This window comes from Panthera leo, chromosome B1, assembly GCF_018350215.1.
Source record: "Panthera leo isolate Ple1 chromosome B1, P.leo_Ple1_pat1.1, whole genome shotgun sequence".
In the NCBI taxonomy this organism is placed as follows: Eukaryota; Metazoa; Chordata; class Mammalia; order Carnivora; family Felidae; genus Panthera; species Panthera leo.
The window spans coordinates 159,470,538-159,492,718 of NC_056682.1; the positions used below are offsets into that span (position 1 = coordinate 159,470,538).

The 22,181-nt window shown below is 41.3% G+C and overlaps 1 pseudogene; it reads right to left on the reverse strand.

Moving 5' to 3' along the window:
• Nucleotides 1-233: 233 nt before the first annotated feature.
• Nucleotides 234-22,181, reverse strand: LOC122218511 (annotated as a pseudogene).

Genomic DNA, 22,181 nt, shown 5'->3' on the forward strand with positions numbered 1-22,181 from the left:
CCTCAGCATCTCTCAGCACCAGGGCTGGATGCTGACATCACTTTCTGGAAAGAATAAAAGGAGAAGGTGGAGATGAGGCAAGAATGTGTGCACATAATAAATACCTGCATAGAGAGAACTTTCTTTACTTTCACAGACAGTGGCTAACAGAGAGGAAAAAAATGACTCTGGGCAAAGCAGATGCAGAGCATAGTGATTTACCCATGTCAGGTCCCGAAAGAGACACTAAACCATGTCTAAGACCCACGTCAGAAGTCTTTCTAGCACACCAGAGACATGATTCAAGAACAATGCACCCAAGACAAGAGGTGTTAACCAGTTGGGCAGAGAGTATACCTTGGCACCAAGAAGCACCATTTGTGACAGAAGGATCACTTCCTGTGTTCACCAGGCCCAAGAGTCAAGAGTCCTTGAATGGCACATGCTGGGATAAAATGAAATTCTATGTCCTTTTAACTAATTAACTAGTTTGTTTAAACAAGTGCCAAGTTTTTTATTTACTCATTTCTTGCATTTGAAGTACTCTTTAATGGTATCCTTGGCTTGAAAGTCTTTGCCGTAGTCCTGAGCTACCACACAACTGCAACCAACCGTTTTCTGGTTTTCCCTCTCCAACAGTTTTACAGAGGCCTACCCATTCCCTTAGTTTTGTGTTGTCATCAACCTTAATTAGGTAGATTTGGTGTTCAGCACAAAGGGCCTCCACCAACTTGACATACATTGGCTCATCACAGTCGGATGCAAGCACACAAGATGGGCTTGGTGCTTGTCTAAGGCTTCGGCAGCTTGGGAATTCCCTGTGCTAGGCCATCATAGATGAGGCCAGTCTTCAGCATTTCTGGTAAAGCAGTATCAACCTCTATTATACCACCAGCTGCAATGCCTTCCTTGCCCCTGGTGGTGGGGAAGAGGTAGAGGTGAATCTTGAATGTACTAGAGCCTCTGCTTTGGAGGCTCAGCAGTGACAGGGAAAGTCAGTGCCCTTTTAAATACAGATTTGTTAATAATACTAACCTTCCTGAGTTTACTCTTTCAACTGTAATACAAGGATGGAAATACTCTGCTTCAAAAAAAGCATTTTGTAAATAGTAATAATAATTACTATTGCTATAAAGTGCTAACAAGAATGGGGCAAGGATCATTTTGATGCCTGAGAGAAGTCTTAATGAGAACCCAGACCTGTATGAGAACCCAGACCTGTATGTGTCCCCTGTATAGGGACAACCAGGGCCACACACCAAAGTGATAACACCCACCCCAGACTGAGAAAAACTGCACAACCCCTCTTTCTTCACCTGGTGTCCCAGTTCTGCTATTGCATATAGTGTTGGCTGCTTAGACCAGTAATACTCCAAACACCTTTCTCTTTTGCCACCTTTCTCTGGCAAGGCTGTAGAGGCTGGAAAATTGAAATACTCATTTTTCTAACCTCACTTGGAGCTGTGGTGGTCATGTGATACCCTCTGGCCAGTGAGGCTTAGGATGAAGATTTGGGTGGGGTTGGGAAGGTGGGAAGCTTGTGGGAAGAGTTTTGCATTTCTTGGTAAAGAGCACAGGGGCAGCAGGCTCTGTTTTTCCTTGTTTGCCTTGAACCAATTTTATTTGTTAATTGTGGAAGTAGAGATAAGTAAAAAACAGAAACATATAATAAAACCAACAAAATCCATAAAATTTACCCATGATTTCTCTACCCAGAGGTAACCTCTTATTAACTTCAATATTATGGTATATTGAGGGGAGACATGTTTTTAACGTGGTTTTTTAAAAATTGTTTGTTTGTTTTGAGAGAGAGAGAGAGAGAGAGAAAAAGAGCACCAGTAGGGGAGGGGCAGAGAGACAGACAGACGGACAGACAGAGATGGAGAGAATCCCAAGTTGGCTCCTCATTCACAGCACAGAGCCTGACATGGGGTTCAGACTCACAAACCATGAGATCATGACCTGAGCCGAAACCAAGAGTTGTCTGTTAACTGACTGAGCCACCTCAGCGCCCCAAGTTTTTGATGTTTTATATCAGAAGTTCCCAGGGTCACCTCCTTGGATGTGATTAATTTCCTAGAATAGTCCACAGAACTCAGGAAAACAGTTTACTCACTAGATGTCCAGTCTGTTGTAAAGAATATATCTCAGGAACAGCCATATGGAGGATATAGAAGGTAGGGGTGCTGAGCTTCCATGACCATTCTGGGCACACTATACTTCCCAGCACCTCCACGTGCTCACCAATCCTGAAGCTCTGTGAATCCTGTACTTTTGGGATTTTATGGAGGCTTCACTATGTAGGCATGATTGATTAAATCATCAACCTTCAAGGAAGCTCCATTACACAAACGACCTTGAAATGGTGATCCTTTAGGGGATGAGGAAGGAGCTGCTTGAGCTGTTTTTGGCACATAGTGGACTGAAGAAACATTTGCTTCTATCTGCTCTCTTCTTCTTGAACCCCTTTACATTTGGGGAACTCCTCCTACTTCATATGGTCCTGGTAGACCAGTTACTCACAGCACCACAGAATCCCCACTCTACTCAGAATCAGACATGTGACCCAGGTTGGCCAATCACAATGCCATATCCCGGTGCACACCGGGACCCAAACAAGGTATGGGCTCTTGACCTCATGAGGGCCAAAGTCCTTCACCAGAGTTTTCCCAATTGGATCTGGAGGGGTAGTTCTCTATTATGCTCTTGCATGGAGAGTTATGAGGATAGAGGCCTAGGGTTGCAAGCAGTCATCTACCCAACCATATGAGAAGGGCACTCTGTAGTGGAAGAGAATGAAACCAGGCAGAGATGGGAGTTTCAAAGAGAAGGCAAGAGGGAGATCAGGTCCTGAGGCCCTGGTTTCCCACTCTTCCCCTGGGCTACCCAGCCTTCCTGGCTCTGTGAACTAACAAATTCTCTTCTTGCAGTATATCTGTCATTTGCAGCAAAAAGAATCCTGACTAATGCCAGAGTGAAGAAAGGGAGAGAGGAGTGTATAGGAGAAGGAATATCAGCTACTAGAATAATCAAGAGTCCAGGAGAAACAGGAAATCAAAGTAAAAAAACTAACCAGGAATATATAGGCCAATAAACCTTGAAAATAATTGGGCAGAGTACCAGATTCTTCTCAATTGATGGGGACTTGAGAAAAAAAATAGTTTTGCACATTAAAGGACAAGATGACAAGTAGATAATTTATGGACATCAGAACATACCTTTTTGAACTAAGTGCAAATGTATATTAGATAGGAGTTTGTCACCTTCGTGGGGACAATTTGCTACTCTCTCTTAACCCTTGCCATCTCCACATAGAAATTTTGCTCCACATATTCCACTGTCCACTAAACGGTCATTTTAAAACCTGATACCAACTGTTCCAAATGTGTCCCTGTCCAAATTCAATGCCAAAGTAGCTAGTCATAACAATGGCAATAAGAAAAATAATTTGAAACTTCACATTCTTTTCCCATGATGGAAATACTGAGAGGTAGTGAAGTGGACATAAGTCAGGCAAGGATCTGGGACATCAGCCACTGCTTATGTTGGCAAGGCAGCAGAATAAGATTTGGGGTTTTATGAAGCCTGGTGCTATGTTGTTGTGCTCTTCATAAACAATTATAGGCATGAAGAAGTATTGGTTTCTAGAGACCTTCTCCCTTCTCCTTCACCATCATTTGTATGCTTACAGATATTTAAGTGCTGCCACACTGGGGATGTGCTCCTATGAATATAATTTTCAGTGTGGGGGCACCTGGGTGGCTTAGTTGGTTAAGCATCCAACTCTTGATTTCAGCTCAGGTCATGGTCTCACAGTTCGTGGGTTCAAGCCCCATGTCGGGCTCTGTGCTGACAGCACAGAGCCTGCCTGCATGGGATTCTCTCTCTCTCTCCCTCTCTCTGTCCCCCACTCTCTCTCAAAATAAATAAATAAACTAAAAAAATTTTTTAAAAAGATTTCAGTGTAGCAGGGTACCTGGGGTGGCTCAGTCGGTTGAGCATCTGACTTTGGCTCAGGGCTTAGGTCATAATCTCGCAGTTCATGGGTTTGAGCCCCGTGCCAGGCTCTGTGGTGACAGCTCAGAGCCTGGAGCAGCCTGCTTCAGATTCTGTGTCTCCCTCACTCTCTGCCCGTCTCTTGCTCATTCTCTGTCTCTGTCTCTCAACAATATACAAATGTTAAAAAAACTTTTTTAAATTTCACTGTGTCTTTTTATGAGTTTACCACCTAAACTTGGAAAAACATAAGAAACATTAGATTTGAATCTCAATTTATGTAACTCCTCCAACTACTTACATATAATGGCAAAATGACTCATAGTTCATATGACTCATTCTTAGAGTTCCAGATTAGCAATGCAGAAGGACTTTCTTATTCTTTCTTCCAGATGGAAGCTCCCTCTCCCCACTTGTTTCTTAAAAAGCTTTTTACATGGGAATTTGGCCTTGTCTGGGAGTGAAGAAGGCAAATTTCTGGGGCTAGTGACCCTAAGGATAAGAATCCTCTGGAGCATAGGAACTACAATCCAGAAGCCTAGAATTTTTTTAGGATACAGACTGTATATTCATGTATGAGAAGGCAAGTGCACATGTATACTTGTGTGGCTAGAAGAGAGTGTGGAGAATTCTGTGTGTCCCCTTTGCCCTTCTCTCCTTCCAGTTTCATCTGAGGAGATGGCCGCCCAGCTATAGATGAACTTTTCTCACCTCTCTTACTGTTAGGGTTTTTTAGCCATCCTCCAAGATGCCTCTAACAATTTCTGCCTCCTGGTATTCACTCCTTTGCATAGTCCCTTCCCACATTGTACCAGTGTTGGTCTGTGTGATGATGTGTCACTTCCGAGATTAGTTTAAAAGACACTGCAGCTTCTCTCTGTCTCTGTCTGTCTTTGGGATTATTTGCTCTGGGGGAAGCCAGCTGCCATGTGGAGCAGCCCTGTGGAGAGGCCCATATGGCAAGCAATTAAGGCCTCCTGACAACAGCAAGTGAGGACAGAGGTCTGCCAACAACTATGTGAGTGAGCTTGGAAGTGCATCCACCAGCCCCTTTTGAGCCTTCAGATAACACCAGCCCTTAAAATATAACCACCCAGCTAAGCTGCCCCTGAAAACTATTTGTTGTTCTAATATGCTAATATTTTGGATCATTGGTTTTGCAGCAACAGATAACTAAAGCACTAGGTATGCCAAAGGAAGTGATGTGTACTATTTCTGGTTAATGCCTCTAAAAATAATATGTGTGCCCTCTTGTTCTCTTCCCACTTCCCTGAACTAGAATGTCACTATGGTAATGAGCTGTCTCAGATTGTGTAGGTGGCAGCAGCACCTTAGAGTTTGGAAGGCAACAAAACAAAAGGAGCCTGAGTCTCCATATTATTCAAAAATACCTGGTACAGCTGCATTAACAACCAACTTCCAATCTCAGTGGCTTAAAAACAGTGTTTTATTTCTCACTCCCACAAATATGCTACAGCTCTGAGAAGTTTTTCAGGATGGCTGTCCTTCATATTAATAATGCTTCCATGCAAATTTCAGTGACAGGGAAAACATGGGCAAGTAAATGATTCTGGCACATCCCACACTTACATTTCACTGACCAAAGCAAGTTGCATGACACCATCTAACCCCAAGGGGGCAGAGAAGTACAATCCTCCCTTATTTCCAGAGAAAGGAGGCTGGGAATATTTTTTCAACAGAACTAATATCTACCAAAGCCCTCAACACCATCAATCACATCAGCCCTGGACTCCTATCCAGGAAGGAGCCTAATAGAGAAATAAACATTTGTTTGGTTAAGTTGCAGTGTTTGGGGATCTCTTATTGCAGAGCCTAGGCAATATCCTAAACATAAAAGCATATAGCTATTAAAGAATGGATCTAGGACCTGCCTACATATTAACTGGTTCTAAAGTTATTGACAAGGAAAATGAAGGCACACAAATGGGTAGCCCTATTTGCTCTTCCAGATCTACTGTCCATCCTTTTCTACCTTATTCTGTGGCCAAGGAGGGTGACATTCACCGACTGTCTCAGCCAAGCTCCTTTCCCTCTGACTATTGGTTGAGTTTAGTCAATGATAGTCACTAATAGGAAGATCAGAGTATAAGAGTAGAGTAATGTCAGGGTATTTTTTCCCTATATATCCAGAGTCACAGTTTGACAGTGACTATGTTCTTCTAGCAAAGGCCACAGCTGCTGGCAGGAGGCTCTCTTCAAAGCTATCAATCTCTCCAGTTTCCAATAATGTCTCTCTCCCTTTGACCCATTCTCAGCCTAGAAATAGTGTTATTAGCCTTAATGTTTCACTGCCCCTTGTTGGTTTCTCTTGATACTCTCACATCTTTGTAGAACCCTTTCATTAATCATCTGCAATAACTTCTGCCATCTTTTTCCTGCCAGTACCCCAACCAATACAATACACTTTTCCCTCAAATTATAGCTATTAGTCAAAACAGCCAATGACAGAAGAAATGGACAGACATGAAAGTCTCAAAAGGATGATTATCTTTTGGATCAACAACATAATAGTCAAAGCAAACAGGCATTAGCACCCAAATCTTACAGTGCATGGGAAAGATAGCCCCTTTATTGACATCATCAACATAGTGAAAGCCAAGTGGCATCTTAAATATTTGTGACTATCCCAAATCATTCTAGCAAAAAGCTATGTGACATACTTATTCTAAAATTAAAGCTTATCCCCAAATATCTCCATTATTCATTTCAAATATCACTGACTTACCAACTTAATTCCTTAGCTGGAGTTCCATTGAGTTCAGCCAGGAAGCTCTGAATTAGAACATGGAATTTGCCAGGTTTCTGTTTCAACAAGATCCAGGGAGCCTCCAAAATCCCACAGGCCACAAAGAACACTGCTTGCAGCCCAACTTATTCCATGGTGAGAGAAGAAAATAAAGACAGAGAGAGAGAGAGAGAGAGAGAGAGAGAGAGAGAGAGAAAGGGAGGGAGGGAGGGAGGGAGGGAGAGAGGAAGAGAAAGAGGGAGGGGAAAAAGGAAGGAAGGAAGAAAAGGAAGGAAGAAAGGAAGGAAGGAAGGAAGGAAGGAAGGAAGGAAGGAAGGGGGAGAGAGAGAGAAAGGAAAGGCACAAAGAGGAAGAGAAGAAGGAAGGAAGAAATCTGCCTATCAATTTCATCATCAGCAAATAAGGAGCTTCCTCTTCCAAATTAAAAAACCAACCCCTCCCCCCCAAAAAAATCCTCTCATGTGCCCCATCTCAAGGACACAAAGGTAGGGGACCTAGAAGAAAAAGTGGCTTTGCTTTCAAACACATCTACTTCCAATGGGGCATCTGCAGTGGCCAAAGGAGGAGCCAATAAGATTATGGAAGATGGTTTTTATTCAGAAAGAGATCTGGGATAGAAACTCCTCTATGATTGAACAACACAGTTGAGAAGAAAATGAAAAATATCAGATTCTTCATCCATTCATTAAATATTTTCCTGGGCGCCTGGGTGGCTCGGTCGGTTAAGCGACCAACTCTTCTTGATTTCAGCTCAAGTCATGATCTCACAGTTCATGGGATGGAGCCCCATGTTGGGCTCTGTGCTGACAGCAAGGAGCCTACTTGGGATTCTCTTTCCCTCTCTCTCTCTGCCCCTCCCCCATTTGCATGTGCACATGTTCTCTCTCTCTCTAAAAATAAATAAATAAACTTAAAAAAACATTTTCCTATTCTAATCCAAAACAATGCCAACAAAATCATGTGTATTTGTTTAAATGCTTCTGGCTATAGGTGACTGAATATCCAGTTGAAAGTGGTTTATTATTAGAATTATTAATAGAAATAATAATTAATAGAAATAGGCTTTCTATTGTCTCGTGTTAAAAAGGCAGGTGATTCCAGTTTGCTTAATTCAATAGCTGAAGTAGGCTAGAGCTCTAGGTTATCCTCTCTTGGATCTTTTCTCCATCACCTCATGGTCCCAAGACACTGATCTAGTTCCAGGCATCACGTCCCACATAATATCATCCAAACGCAAGAAGGAAAAGCCCTGGTTTTCTCCTTAGACAACTCTCATTTTACTTTATCAGAGAGGAAAGCCTTTTCCCAGAAGCCCCCTTTCCCCTCATTATCTAGAATTGGGCCACATGCTCCATGAACCTCATGCCTATAATTGGTGAAAACAGCACTTAGAACAGAATGACACATAGCAGGAGCTTATTAAATATTTGTTGAATGAATGAAAGGTGAACTGGATTACCATGGTTGCCTTAGACTAATTACAGTCCATCTCCTGGAATCCATTTTTGCAGCATACATTGTCACTTGATGGCTCAAGAAAAGTGTCATTTTCTTATCAAGGAAGAGGGAACGAATGACTCTTGGGCAGTAAGCCAATAGCGAATGCCACATTGGGCCATTTCTTCTTAAAGCAGAGAATAAGAGCAACCCAGGAAAGGGCTTATTATTTTCTAATGGTTACTTTGTAAAAAAACAACTGTTTTTGGATTTAAACAAATCATTCATGCAAGGAGGTACCTCATTAGCAGAAAAGTTACCATATTCTAAAGGGAAATTGATTTTCTATTTTTTGCCCCACCTTAGGCCTCAATTCCTTCAGCATATTCTCTCTTGGCCCACCCAAACCCAGGCTAGGTTAGGTGTACTTCCTGTGTATTAGCAAGTACTGCTTACCTCCTCATAGTACAGCACTTACCACACCGATTATACTTCCTGTTTATTTTTCACCCCTGCAGTAGCAGCTATGATGGGTACACCAAACTCTGTTTCCTTTCTTTTGCACCCAGCTACATTTCCCAACCTCCTTTGCAGTTGGGTGTGGTCCCTGACTCAGTCTGGTGCAGGCAATGTGCGTAATGTGGTGTGAGCCACTTGCAGGCTTGGCCATAAAAATTAGCCATCTGATCTCCTAGTTCTTTCCTTCCCACCTGCTGGCCGAAGGGAGAGGGCTCTGTGGGCACAGAGGAATGTGGGACAAGGAATAGCTGCCTGGAGTGGAATACCTGTCCTCTTTCCAACCTGAATCAGACTGAGATGAAATGCTGAAGAGTATGGTTTATTACTGTGCTAAAGCCACTAAGAATTAGGTGCTCATGAGTGTGTGTGTGCTTTTGTTACAGCACTTACCCCCCACCCCCGACTAATACAATTCCTCATTAGAATGAAAGCTTCTTGAAAATAGAAGCCTTTGCCATCTTGATTTTTTTGTTTGGCTCAAGAGGTGGGATGAAGTGGAGGGGGATGGGGAGAGATGAGGGGAAAGAGGTGGGATGAAGTGGGCTGTGATCCACAGGGAGGAGTTAGTGGCAGCAAGTCAGGCGGCTGAAGAGGGCTGGAGAAGGGCCTCCAGGGGCCTTGGGGGCAGAAGGTCAACGTGAGGTGGGAAGAGGAAGATAGCTTTGTGCAGGTTTCAGCTAGCTGGGGTAGAGGGGTGTTTGTCTCCTACTTTTTGTATGGACTTTGTATGCATTTTATATGGGTATTCCTTGGCCTAGAATAGCGTCTGTCATGTAATTGGCACTTAGTACATTTTTAAATGAAATTAATATAATTCTTTTGACTTGTTATCAAGGGGCCACTATGTGCCAAAATTGCTTTAACTTTGTAATGTTATCTTGGTAATTTTTTGTATCTCCTCCTAGCTCAACATTGAAATTTAATGGTAAATCTCTTTAAAAGGGGATGGAGTTACCTGAGGTGATCGTCCTCCTTGGCAGCAACAGAGGGAGAGAAAAAGCTGCCTGTCAACTTTTGAAACTGCATTACTGGGAAGAAGACACCCCCTATCCCGACCCTGGGATAAAGTGAATGGTGGAAGCTTTTCCTCAATTTTTAAAAAATTTATGTATGTATGTATTTATTTATTTAAAGAGTGTGAGCAGGGGAGAGGCAGAGGAAAAGAGTGACACTCTTAAGCAGGCTCCATGCTCAGCATAGAGCCCAACTTGGGCTCCATCCCATGACTCCGGGATCATGACCTGAGCAGAAATGAAGAGTCAGATGCATAACCTTAACTGACTGAGCTACCCAGGTGCCCCTTATGTGTTGAAAAGGACACTCAAAACATTTAAAGATCAAACGGACAGTGTCGACAAGGTGCCCTAATGTAAAGTCAAGTGAGAAGGGAATATTCCTGCTGTTATTCCAGGCACACATATGTGCTGGCATTGCTGAACCTCTAAACAGTATTTCTTAGTGGCTTTTGAAATACCAATGATATCAACTAGAGTATCTCTTTAAAAGTGTAAATTCTGAAAATAAATAAATAAATAAATAATAAAAGTGTAAATTCTGTATTTTTAAACCAGCTCTCCTGCTCAGAGAAGCAGGAGAAACATTGCTACCTAACCTGCTTTTTCTTTCTTGTATTATTGTTTTTCACTATGTTAATTGGAACAAAAATTTAGCATCTCCCATTCCATCAAATCCCTTTAACTAGCTAATGTCCATGCTAGGAAAAGACCCAAAACCAGCTACTGGATTTCCTTCCTACTGGCAGTGGTTGGGGTGGGACAGTTACAGGCACCCTCTCTGGCCTCTGTTTTTATTCGTTTTCTTTCATCCCTCAGCTGCAAAGCATTGCTGGTCCCCTATCTTACAGATCTTCACAAATTTCATGCCGCAAAGAGTTTGGCTCAGGTTAGGTAGTTGCTGACTGCTTTTTCATCTCAAAAATGACCACTGGAATTCTCACTGTTGGTAAGAGTGAAAAATGATACAACCACTTCAGAAAAACCATCCGGCAGTGTCTGCTAAAGTTAAACATATAAGTGACCTATCTCCCAGCAATTCTACTCCTAGACACATCCCAAGAAAAGGGAATGTTTTGTCCACAAAAAGGCATGTATACCAATGTTCGTAGCAGCTTTATATATAATAGCCCCCAAACTAAAACAACTCAAATGTCCATTAACAGGACAATGGATAAACATTATGGCATATTTATATCATGAACTACTACACAGCAATATCATAAGAACAAACTACAGATACATATAACAATACACATAGCTCCCCAAAACATTACACTATGCAAAAGAAGCCATACACAAACCAATAAATGCTGTATAATCCCTTTCGTATAAAGTTCAAGAACAGACAAAACTAATCTACAGTAATATAAATAAGAACAGGGCTACTTCTGAGTGAGGGGAGGGGGCTATTGACTGGAAGGGTTATGAGAGAATTTCTCTGAGAAGAGGGAAACATTCTAAATATTGATTTTGCCCGTGGTTTCACAGATTTTTATATATGTAAATCACTCAGCTATTTTTTTTAAGATTTGTGCATTCTACTTTATTTAATTCCAGAAAGATAGATGGTTTCCATGGCTCTCAAGGAGCAGATCCACACATCTGCACTTTCCACTTCCCTACCCATTCTTGTCTACCCTTCCTGCACTCCACAAGCCTCTGCAATTTTTTGTGTTCTTACTTACTGGAAGCTTCCTGAAGTAGTCAGTCCCTGCTTAGTCTCCTTTCTAGAGTTGCCTGTCATTGCTATTGTCATGAATGGTGCCAAGGCTGATGGTCCTGTGTGTTTACTGGCATCACCCGCCCCCCCCCCCCCCCACCAAGAGTAGGTTACCAGCTAGAACAGCACAGACTTGGCCTTTATAGCCTAAAGTAGCTGTTGCTGATCTTTTTTTTTCAATAGTTCTTTTAAATCTTCTAATTTTTATTTCTTCAGCAATTTGTATCTTTTTCACAAATTGCCTATAGCTTTTGGGGGTGAATGAAAAAAAAATACTAATGCTTTGGTTGGTGAATTTAATCAGGACCACTGTGATTTGGGACACAAGCCCAGATAGGTTTGCCAAACAGAGTGATTGTGGTGCCAGAGGAACTTGGTGATCCACTAGCAGTGGAGGATTTATAATACCAAAGGCTGGGACTCCGGAAGGCCAAGATTAAAGCCGGTTAAATAAACCTGAGTGTTACAGTCAGAGAATAAACACAAAAAATAGAGCATAAGCCCAGTGTAAAAGGCCTCACATTTCTAGCTCCTTACACCTGAATTTTTTGCTCAGAACTTCACAAACTATAAAATCCAGGTTTTTCAGGGCAAAAGTGCCAACCCATTTGGACAGAATCCAACTTTTGTTCCAAAGTGGAAAAATGATTCTCTGCCCACAGTTGAATCACAGTAACCTAACCTAGAGAGAGAAAAAAATATGTTAAGCCTAAAGTATGCCCTCTTTAAAGTACTGAACATTCCGAGTCACCCACAGAAAGGAAAATAGCAGTGAATTAGAGGAGAGATTAAAGAACCATCTTGATTTGGAAGAAGACCTGTCCTTGAGGGCAGGCAGCTTTCTTTGCCGATTCCCGTTACTGGAAGGAAGATAGAGAGGGCAAACGGTCACTTTTTGAGTGAAGGCAACTTGCTAAGGAGTCATGATCCTCTAGGCTGCTGGTTCTCCACCCTGGCTGCACACTGGAATTATGTGTGGATTTTTGAAAAGCTCTGAGGCCTGGATCCTACCCCAGAGATTCTGGGGTGTGACCTGAGCATCTGGATGTTTCAAATCTCCCACCTGGCTTTAATATGCTGCTGAAGTTGAAAACCAATGATATATAGACATATACAAACCAATGAGATATAATTTACCTATAAAATTCACCACTTAAAGGCATACAATTCAGTGGATCTTCGTATATAAAGAGTTGAGCAACCAGCACCACTATATAATTTCAGAACATTCCCATCAGCTCAAAAAGAGCCTCAGTATCTATTCAGTGCCTATTCCCCCTTCCTTCAGTGTTTCTCCTGGAAAATATGAATCTATTTTCTGTTTTTATGGATTTACCTATACTAGATGTTTCATCTAAATGGAATCATATAATATGTAGCTTTTTTGTTAGACTTTTTTCACTCATCATAATGTTTTCAAAGTTCATGTTGTAGCACATACTGGGACTTCCCTCCTTTTTATGGCTGAATAATTTTCCATTGTACGGGTAAAATACATTTTGTTTTTGCATTCATCAGGTGAGGGACAGTTGCATTACTTCTACTTTTTGGCTATTATGAATAATATGGCTATGGACATTCACATACAAGTATTTTTGCAAGTGTATAGCTTCATTTTTCTTGGGTATATACCCAGGAGTAGCTTTGCTGTGCCATGTGGTAGTTCTATATTTAACTTTTTTGAGGAACCACCGCAGTGGCTACACCATTTTACACTAGCAGTGTATAAGGATTCCAATTTTTCCAGAGCCTTGACAAAACTTGCTATTTTCCATTTTTTGTAAATATAATATGAATGGAGTGGTATTCATTGCGGTTTTGATTTGCGTTTTCCTAATGATTAATGCTGTCAAGCACCTTTTCATGGACTTATTGGCCAGGTGTACACCTTCTTTACAAATGTCTATTTAAAAAAAAGAAATGACTATTTAAATCCTTTGCATATTTTTATATGAGGTTATTTGTCTTTCCATTGTTGAGTTGTAAGAACTCTACATATTCTGGATTCTACACCCTATCATATATATGGTTTGTACTTTTTTTCTCCCATTCTATGAGTTGTCTTTTCACTTTCTTTAAAAAAAAAATTTTTTTAAATGTTTATTTATCTTTGAGAGAGAGAGAAAGACAGAGCACGAGTGGGGGAGGGGCAGAGAGAGAGGGAGACACAGAATCTGAAGCAGGCTTCAGGCTCTGAGCTGTCAGCACAGAGCCCAATGCGGGGCTCTAACCCACAAACCATGAGATCATGACCTAAGCCAAAGTCAGACACTCAACCGACTGAGCCACCCAGGTGCCCCGTGTTTTCACTTTCTTAATGCATAAAAGTCTTCAGTTTTGATAAGTCAAATTCACCCACCTTTTCTTTCATTGCTTGTGTATTTTGTGTCATATCTAGGTCACATGAATTTTGATAACACGTAAAATGGTCACTTCTTTTTCTTTAGCTGTTTTAGGCAGCATCTAAGATGGCTCCAATGATCCCTGTCACCAGATGTTCATGCTGCTGTGGAAACCCCTTCCCTTGACTGTGGACAGGACCCTATCACAAAAGTGATGGGATGTCACTTTGAAGATTAGGTTACAAAAAGACTATGATTGTCTTGCTCTCTTTTGCTCACTCTCTTACTCTGAGGGAGGCTGCTGCTATGTTGTGAGCTGCCCTCTGGAGAGGCCCACCTACCAAAGGACTGAGGGAAGTCTCTGGCCAACAGCTAAATCACCAGGAGCTAAATCACCCACCTAAGCTGTACCCCGATTCCAGACTCCCAGAAGCTGAGATGATAAATACTTATTTTAAGCCACTGAGTTTTGGGGTAATTTGTTACATAGCAATAGAAACCTCAAACAATGACTTTTTGCAAAGGCAAAATGGGGGAAATTACTAAGCTAAAGACCTAGCAGCAAAGCACTCTTGCCTGTAGAGTTAAAGTGAATGGAATTCAGCTGATCAGCCAAATAGTATTCACTGAGCCATCACTACACAAGTGGTGTTATTTACTAATGGACTTCCAACCAAAAAGATATATAACATATATTTAATATAATGTATGATATGCATGATAGAATGATATAATAAACTACATGTAACTAATTTTAGTTCAGTAAACACCTACACCTGTATCTCTGAAACACTCATTCAGAACATCTGAACCATTTTCTCTCTTCCCTTCTTCCCCTTATTCACAGCTGTTTTCACTACTTCAAACTGTGAAGTTACTGAATACAAGTAATTATATCTACATAAGCAAGACCAGGTTAGAGAAATAACTTAGTTATCTAAATAATATACACAATAAATAAAGTGACCATATCACTCGCTCCCATGGCAGTCTTGATTTCAAATCTTTCTCATGGTCTGAATGTGTCCTGTTTGGGGTTCAGAAAACAAGGCTACCACATATATACCGTGAGGTCAAACAGTAACTATTTGGAATCTCTTACAGGTTTATATACTTCACTTCTATTTCAACTAAGTCATTTCATTTGCACCAACAATTGGGAGCTGTGAGGGTTACTGAGTGAAAACTTTACCAAGAATTTGAGATGCTGTAATTAATAAATAAATCATAGACCATCTTCAAAGCCCAGAAAGTTCCAAAACAGGAGCAGCAACTTAAGAGGTTCTGTGTATGGATTTAGCTGAGTCTAAATAAGGATAATAAGGAACTTGCCTTACACTGTCTGAGGGAAAAGCCAAAGCAGGGTCACTTCTAACACAAATCCCAGACAGATGGGTTGTTTTCCTTCGAGGAGCTGAGCTGCTGGCTGGAGAGAAGAGAAAACATTTGGCATTCCTGTCCTTGACAACTGTTGTTCCTTTCATCTTCTCTCATAAGGAATCTGCTATGTTGTCCAGTCCTGATGCAAAATACTTATTCCAAAAAAGCACATGAGTGTCTGGTCTGGCAATAAGAAGGGGCCTTTCCTTTCACTTTCTGCTCCTTTGTACCATGCACTCTTTAATGCTTGGTGGAGGTGGAGGTGGGGGTGGGGGGTGGGGAGTGGAGAGCAATTAGAAACGGAGAGACAGGAATTTGAACCTTGAGTCAATTAAAATTAATCTGTCTTTTCAGAGCCTGAACGTTATTTGGGGATGTTAAAGAGCTTGGTAAGGTAGAACCCGGTTCCATAAATGTGGACTAAATGCAGTTTTGTTTCAGCACAGTAAGCATTGACTGAGTGGCTGTGAGGTGGCAGACACAAGGCTGGAAACTGGGGTGCAGGAATGAATGATCCTGGACCTGCTCTCCCTTGGTAGATTGCCCAGCATCCAGCCCCAGCATTGCAGCTGAACTCCCAAGGGCCATGTACTCAAACCTCATACAGTACAATTGCACCCCCCACCCAAGTCTGCATGCACCTTCAGAACCGAACTCAGCTTCAGGATCAGACAGAAGCTCAGATAGGGTTTCAATAAGGTCTTTGCCTTCCTTGATTTTAAGAGGTGCAAAGTGTACAAGCTCACCCCATTGTGAGATGTCCCGGCAAGATCTTCTTGGCTACTCTGCAGCTCATTTGGGATCAGGGATCACCCCAGAGCTACTTAAATGGGAATTGGAGAGGGGAAGGTGATCATTCCAAGTACCCAGTTCTCCATTTTCAGCACACAACAGAAGGCTGGCTACCAAAATATCTTGTTGTGATCCAACTGTGGCAGTATGGACCCCTCTTTAGAGAGAAAATGCTAGAGGAATAGAAAAGTTTAGAATGAACGGGTAAATGGCCTTGACAAGATTTAGGGCTGCAAGGGGTGATAGAGAACACCTTCAGTCCCTGCTGGTGGAAGCAGGAGAGAACTGGTGGAAGAGTGGACAGCCGAAGCGAAGAGCTTATTCTCCCTTCTTCATCAGCATGGCACCTTCCCATGGTGAGCCAGCCACCAGGGGCCCTGGGACTCCAGCCCAGCCAGCTGTAACACTGGGGAAGATACCCCTACTGGACTGAGTGGAGAATGAAAAAAGCTCTCATTGGACAACTCCCATAAAAGAAAGTTGATATGAGGCACCTGGGTGGCTCAGTCAGTTGAGCATCTGACTTCAGCTTAGGTCATGATCTCATGGCTCATGGATTCAAGCCCCACATCTGTCTCTGTGCTGTCAGCACAGAGCCTGCTTTAGATCCTCTGTCCCCCTCTCTCTGTCCCTCCCCTGCTTGTTCTCTCTCTCTCTCTCTCTCTCAATAAATAAATAAACTTAAAAAAAAACACAACAAAAGAAAGTTGATAGGCTCATACAATACCATTTCCACAGAAATAGGGCCTATGTATCCTGGACAAAATTATGAACTTTTGTACTGGTTTCTGAGGCCCTTTCATACTTTATTTTTTTAACTTTATTTATTTTTAGAGAGAGAGAAAAAGAGCATGCAAGTGGGGGAGGGGCAGAGAAAGAAGGAGAGAGAGAGAATCCCAATCAGTCTCCACACCATCAGCATAAAGCCCGACGTGGGGCTTGATCTCACAAATAACAGGATCATGACGTGAGCCAAACCAAGAGTCGGATGCTTAACCAGCTAAGCCACACAGACACCTCTTATACTTCATTTCTAATTCTAATTTCCCTTGGGAGATTATGATCTTTTCCTTTTCCAATTTTCATTTTTTTCCATCAAAACTTACCTGTCTTGTATCTCATTCCTTCAGGGTTTGCACTCTGCTGAGTAACTACCAAGGTAATCTAAGACATCACCAAATAGCACATTTTCATTTTAAGATAGACTTTGTTGCCTCAGCCTAAAGGGTTTTTGGGTGTGAAAATTTTGAATAAGCACTGTGGCATTTTGGTGTAGCAGCCTCAATGCATTAAGGTTTCTGCCTCTTCTCCACCCCCACCCCCAGCACAGTAGTAGTAGTAATATGATGATTTCTATTTCCGCCCTATTTAATGATTTGGACCAAAACTGTTCCACTTGATGAAAAACAGTTTTAAAATTCCATCCATTCTGATGAACTATGTTCAGATATACCCAATATCTCCAAAGGTGAACCAAAAATGTAATAGTTGGCATCGACTGAGAAGGGAAGTCTTACGATTTAGCAGCAGGGATGTGACCATCATGACCCTACAGGATTGCTCGAGAGCTTTCCTCAAAACTGGCCAAGGCTTAAGGAAGAACAGTAAGAGATTGTCAGAGGACACACCTTCTCACTCCACAGGTATTGTGGAGGACACAAGAGAACATACTATCAGATAGCTTAAAACATACTAGGGGAAGTAAGGCAAATAAAATATATGGCCACATAACATTTTGAAAATGTGGATTTCTTCCTTTTCCTCTGTAGGGCCCCTTTCTCTTCCTTCCATCCCAGGAGGCTCCGATCTCATTGCCTTGGGGAACGGATGTAGCAAGGAAGAAAAGAGATACAGTTTGAAAGTAATTTTGCTCCTTGTTCCGAAATCTTAAGCCCTTAGGAAATCCTCAGGGTGTGGCATTGTGGGGGAGATTAAAGAAAGAGAGCCTGTGTCATCCCCAGACTAGAAAGGTTTGTTTATAGATGGGAGTAAGGGGACAAAAATGAGAGGTCACAGATTCCAGGAGCAGAAAGGATCTGTGCCTGTCTTTGCAAAACAGTCACTTACTAAGGAAAGAAAATCCCAGAGAAAATGGCTGTGTCTAGGCAGGCAGGATCACAGGCAGTCCTGGCAGAGACTCCCATATCCCATTCACAGCAGAAAAGCAGCAGAAAGCTGGAGGACCTGTAGGGAACATATGGAAAAGGGATAACATGTCTTGGCAGTAACTGTGTGGACCAAGCCCAGAGGACCTTCCCTGCCCCACCCCACCCTCAAGCCCCACCATGCAACATCTTGGCACTGGGAGGTTCCTGGAACCCCAGAAAGGTGTGAGGCTGTTTTTCCACCAGCTCTGTGGAACAAAGCTCAAGGTTAGAAAGTAAGCTGAGTTACAGAAAAGAAAAGCATGTTTTACATAGACTGAGTTTATATCCACGATTCAAGGCAGAAAAGGTGGTGAGTGTCATGAGGGAGAAGTCTGTGAGTGGCCCCAGGGCCAGAGGAGATTGGGGTCTGGTTGTGGAGAGCAAGTTTGAATTCTCCTAGATTACCAAACTTCCACCACAGAGACGGAGTTAAGAAGCTTGTTCTTTGCCTGAGCAAAAACTGTGTGTTCTGACGAAGTTAAACGAGTGATTGCTGATCAACGAGATACTAACAATAAAGCACTTTGTTAAACACCTTCATGTATGTTTATTGATGTGGTGAATCCTTTAATGAGAATCACTAAGATACAGCCTTTATTTACGGAATAAACTGAGGGAGATTTGGAATTTCTCCTATAAGGCTGAGATTTACTTCTCTGAGTAAATTGATTGAATGTTCATGATTGTTAACCTAATGAGAAAGCTTATTTTGGCAATGGGTGTGAGACATTCTATTGCTCTCATTTTGTTCTCTTATTCCCTTGCAAAATAAACAATGCCCCTTTATGCAAAGTAAATGAAGAATCAAAAGCATGTTTTAGCCTGATTTGTGTTGGATGATTCATTTCCCCCAGGAATGTATCCACCATGTAGCAATCTCCTCTTCCACCAATTTACTTTTTCTCATTAATTAATAGACTTTAATTTTTGGGAGTTTTAGGTTTTCAGAAAATTTGAGTGGCAAGTAGAGAGTTCCCATATACAGGGATACCTCCTTTTATTGAGCTTCACTTTCTTGAGCTTTGCAGATACTGTATTTTTCACTAGTTGAAGGTTTGTGGCAACCGTAGGTAGAGCAAGTCTACTGGCACCATTTTTCCAACAATATTTTCTCACTTTGTGTCTCTGTGTCACATTTTGGTAATTTTTACAATATTTCAAACTTTTTCATTATTATTATATTTGTTATGGGTGATCTATGATCAGTGATCTCTGATGTCACTATTATAATTGTTTGGGCCACCAGAAACCCTCATAAGATAGTGAACTTAACCAATAAATGTTGGTGCGTTCTGACTGTTCCACCCACCATCCATTCCGCAGTTTCTCTCCCTCTCCTCAGATGTCCTTATTCCCTGAGATACAACAATGAAATTAGGTAGACTAATAGCCTACAATGGCCTCTGAGTGTTTGAGAGAGGAAGAGTCACACATCCCTCACTTTAAATCAAAAGCTAGGAATGATTAAGCTTAGTGAGCAAGGCATGTTGAAAGCCAATAGGCTGAAAGCTAGGTCTCTTGCACCAGTCAAGATGTGAATGCAGAAGAAAAGTTCTTCAAGGAAATGAAAAGTGCTACTCCAGTGAATACACAACTGATAAGCAAAATAGCCTTATTGCAAATATGGAGAAGGTGGATAGAAGATCAAAACAGCCACAGCATTCCCTTAAATCAAAGCCTAATCCAGAGCAAGGCCCTAACTCTCTTCAATTCTGTCAAGGCTAAAAGAGTCAAAAAGCCACAGAAGAAAAGTTTGAAGCTAGCAGAGGTTGGTTCACGAGGTTTAAGAAAGAAAACTGTCTCTGTAAAATAAAGTGCAAGGTGAAACCACAAGTGCTGATGTAGAAGCTGCAGCTAGTTAGTCAAAAAATCTAGCTAAGAGAGTTAATGAAGGTAGCTAGAATAAACAACAAGTTGTTAATGTAGATGAACAGCCTTATATTGGAAGAAGATGCCATCTAGGACTTTGATAGCCAAAGAGGAGAAGTCAATGCCTGGCTTCAAAGCTTCAAAGGACAAGCCTTCATTGGCCTGTCAAGTTTGGCCTTTAAGAATTATGTTAAATCTACTCCACTTATGATCTTTTAATGGAACAGCAAAGCCTGGATGACAGCACACCTGCTTCCAACATGGCTTAATGAATACTTTAAGCCCCCTCTTGAAACCTAATGATCAGAAAAAGAGATTTCTTTGAAACTATTACTGTTCACTGACAATGCACCCAAGAGCTCTAATGGAGATGCACAATGAGATTAACATTGTTTGCATGCCTGCTAACACAACATCCATTCTTCAGCCCATGGATCAAGGAGTCATTTTGAGTATTATTTCAAGTCTTATTATTTAAAAAATACATCTCATATGGCTATAGCTGCCACAGGTAATGATTCCCCTGATGGATCTGGGCAAAGTCAACGGAAAACCTTCTGGAAAGGTTTCACCATTCTAGATGCCATTAAGAACATTTGTGATTCATGAAAAGAGGTCCAAATATCAACATTAACAAAAGTTCAAAAGAAGTTGATTCTGACCTTCATGGATGACTGTGAGGGATTCAAGACTTCATTGGAGGAAGTTATTGCAGATGTGGTGGAAATAACAAGAGAACTAGAATGAGAAGTGGAGCCTGAAGATGTGACAGAATTACTGCAATCTCGTGATAACTGAATAGATGAGGAGTTACTTCGTATGGATGAGCAAAGACAGTGGTTTATTGAGATGAAAGCTACTCCTGGTGAAGATGATGTGAAGATTGTTGAAATGACAACAGATTTAGAATATTACATAAACTTATAAAGCAATGGTAGGGTTTGAGAGGATTGACTCCAATGTTGAGAGAAGTTCTACTGTGGGTAAAATGCTATCAAACAGCATCATGTGCTACAGAGAGATTATTCATGAGAGGAAGAGTTGATCAGTGTGGCAAACTTCATTGTTGTCTTATTTTAAGAAACTGCCACAGCCACCCCAGCCTTCAGCAACTACCATCCTGATCAGTCAGCAGCCATCAACACGGAGTTAAGACCTTCCACCAACAAAAAGATTACAGCTCATTGAAAGTTAAGATGATGTTTAGTATTTTTTAGTAATAAAGTATTTTAATTAAGATATGTACAGTATTTTTTATACATAAATGCTATTGTACAGTTAATATACTGTAGTGTAAACATAACTTTTCTAAGTACTGGGAAACTAAAAAACGTATTTGTCTCACTTTATTGCAATATTCACTTTATTGTGGTGGTGTGGAATGAAACCTGCAAAATCTCTGAGATGTGCTTGGACATCAACACAGCTTACTTTTTATATTAACATGACAGTTACTATTCTACTGCTTTCAATAATAAAGTTTTAAGAAACTCTTGCCCAAAAAGATGAAGTTGCAAATAACTTTTGTTATTGACCTGAAAGTATTCCACTGGTCTCATCAATTCTCAAAGGCTCCTTCAGAAATTCTTGCCTTGCTGTGTCTATCAATCTCTTTCCCAGTCCTAATTGAGCTCCAAACTCATAAATACCTCGCTACTGCTCTTTCCTTATTAGATTCAGTTAACATTCTATGAAGGTAGAGATCTCCCTTACCTTAGTAAGCTATAAACTCATCTTTGCTTTGTTCACAAGCTCTTTGGTAGTACTTTGAGGAGAAGCATTTGACAGTACTATTCTTACTACCATTTTATAAGAGAGGAAGTTGAGGCCCAAAGAGTTTAGTTAATTTATCCAAAGACAGAGAGCTAGTAAGTGGTAGTTCCAGGGTTTAAATCCTGCCATTCTTTTTCTAGAAAATACACTCCCAGCTACAAGTCTGTACTTCCTCTCCATATATTTGAAATCATACAATACAGTCACTTATTCTTTCTCTACCCATGGTCAGCCATGTGGTAATGATCCAAGAGAAGCCAGAATTCAAAATGGCTTCCTGAGCTAGGCTATGTTTTAAGCTTGCTGAAGCCAGGAATGTGGTGCCTTCAAACTATCTAAACCCTGATCCACCTCCACCTGCTTAAATTGTTACAAAAAAGAGGTGTGTTACCTGGGGTCTGTTATTGCTTTCCTCTGATGTCCACCTGCCTGAGCCACAGCCAT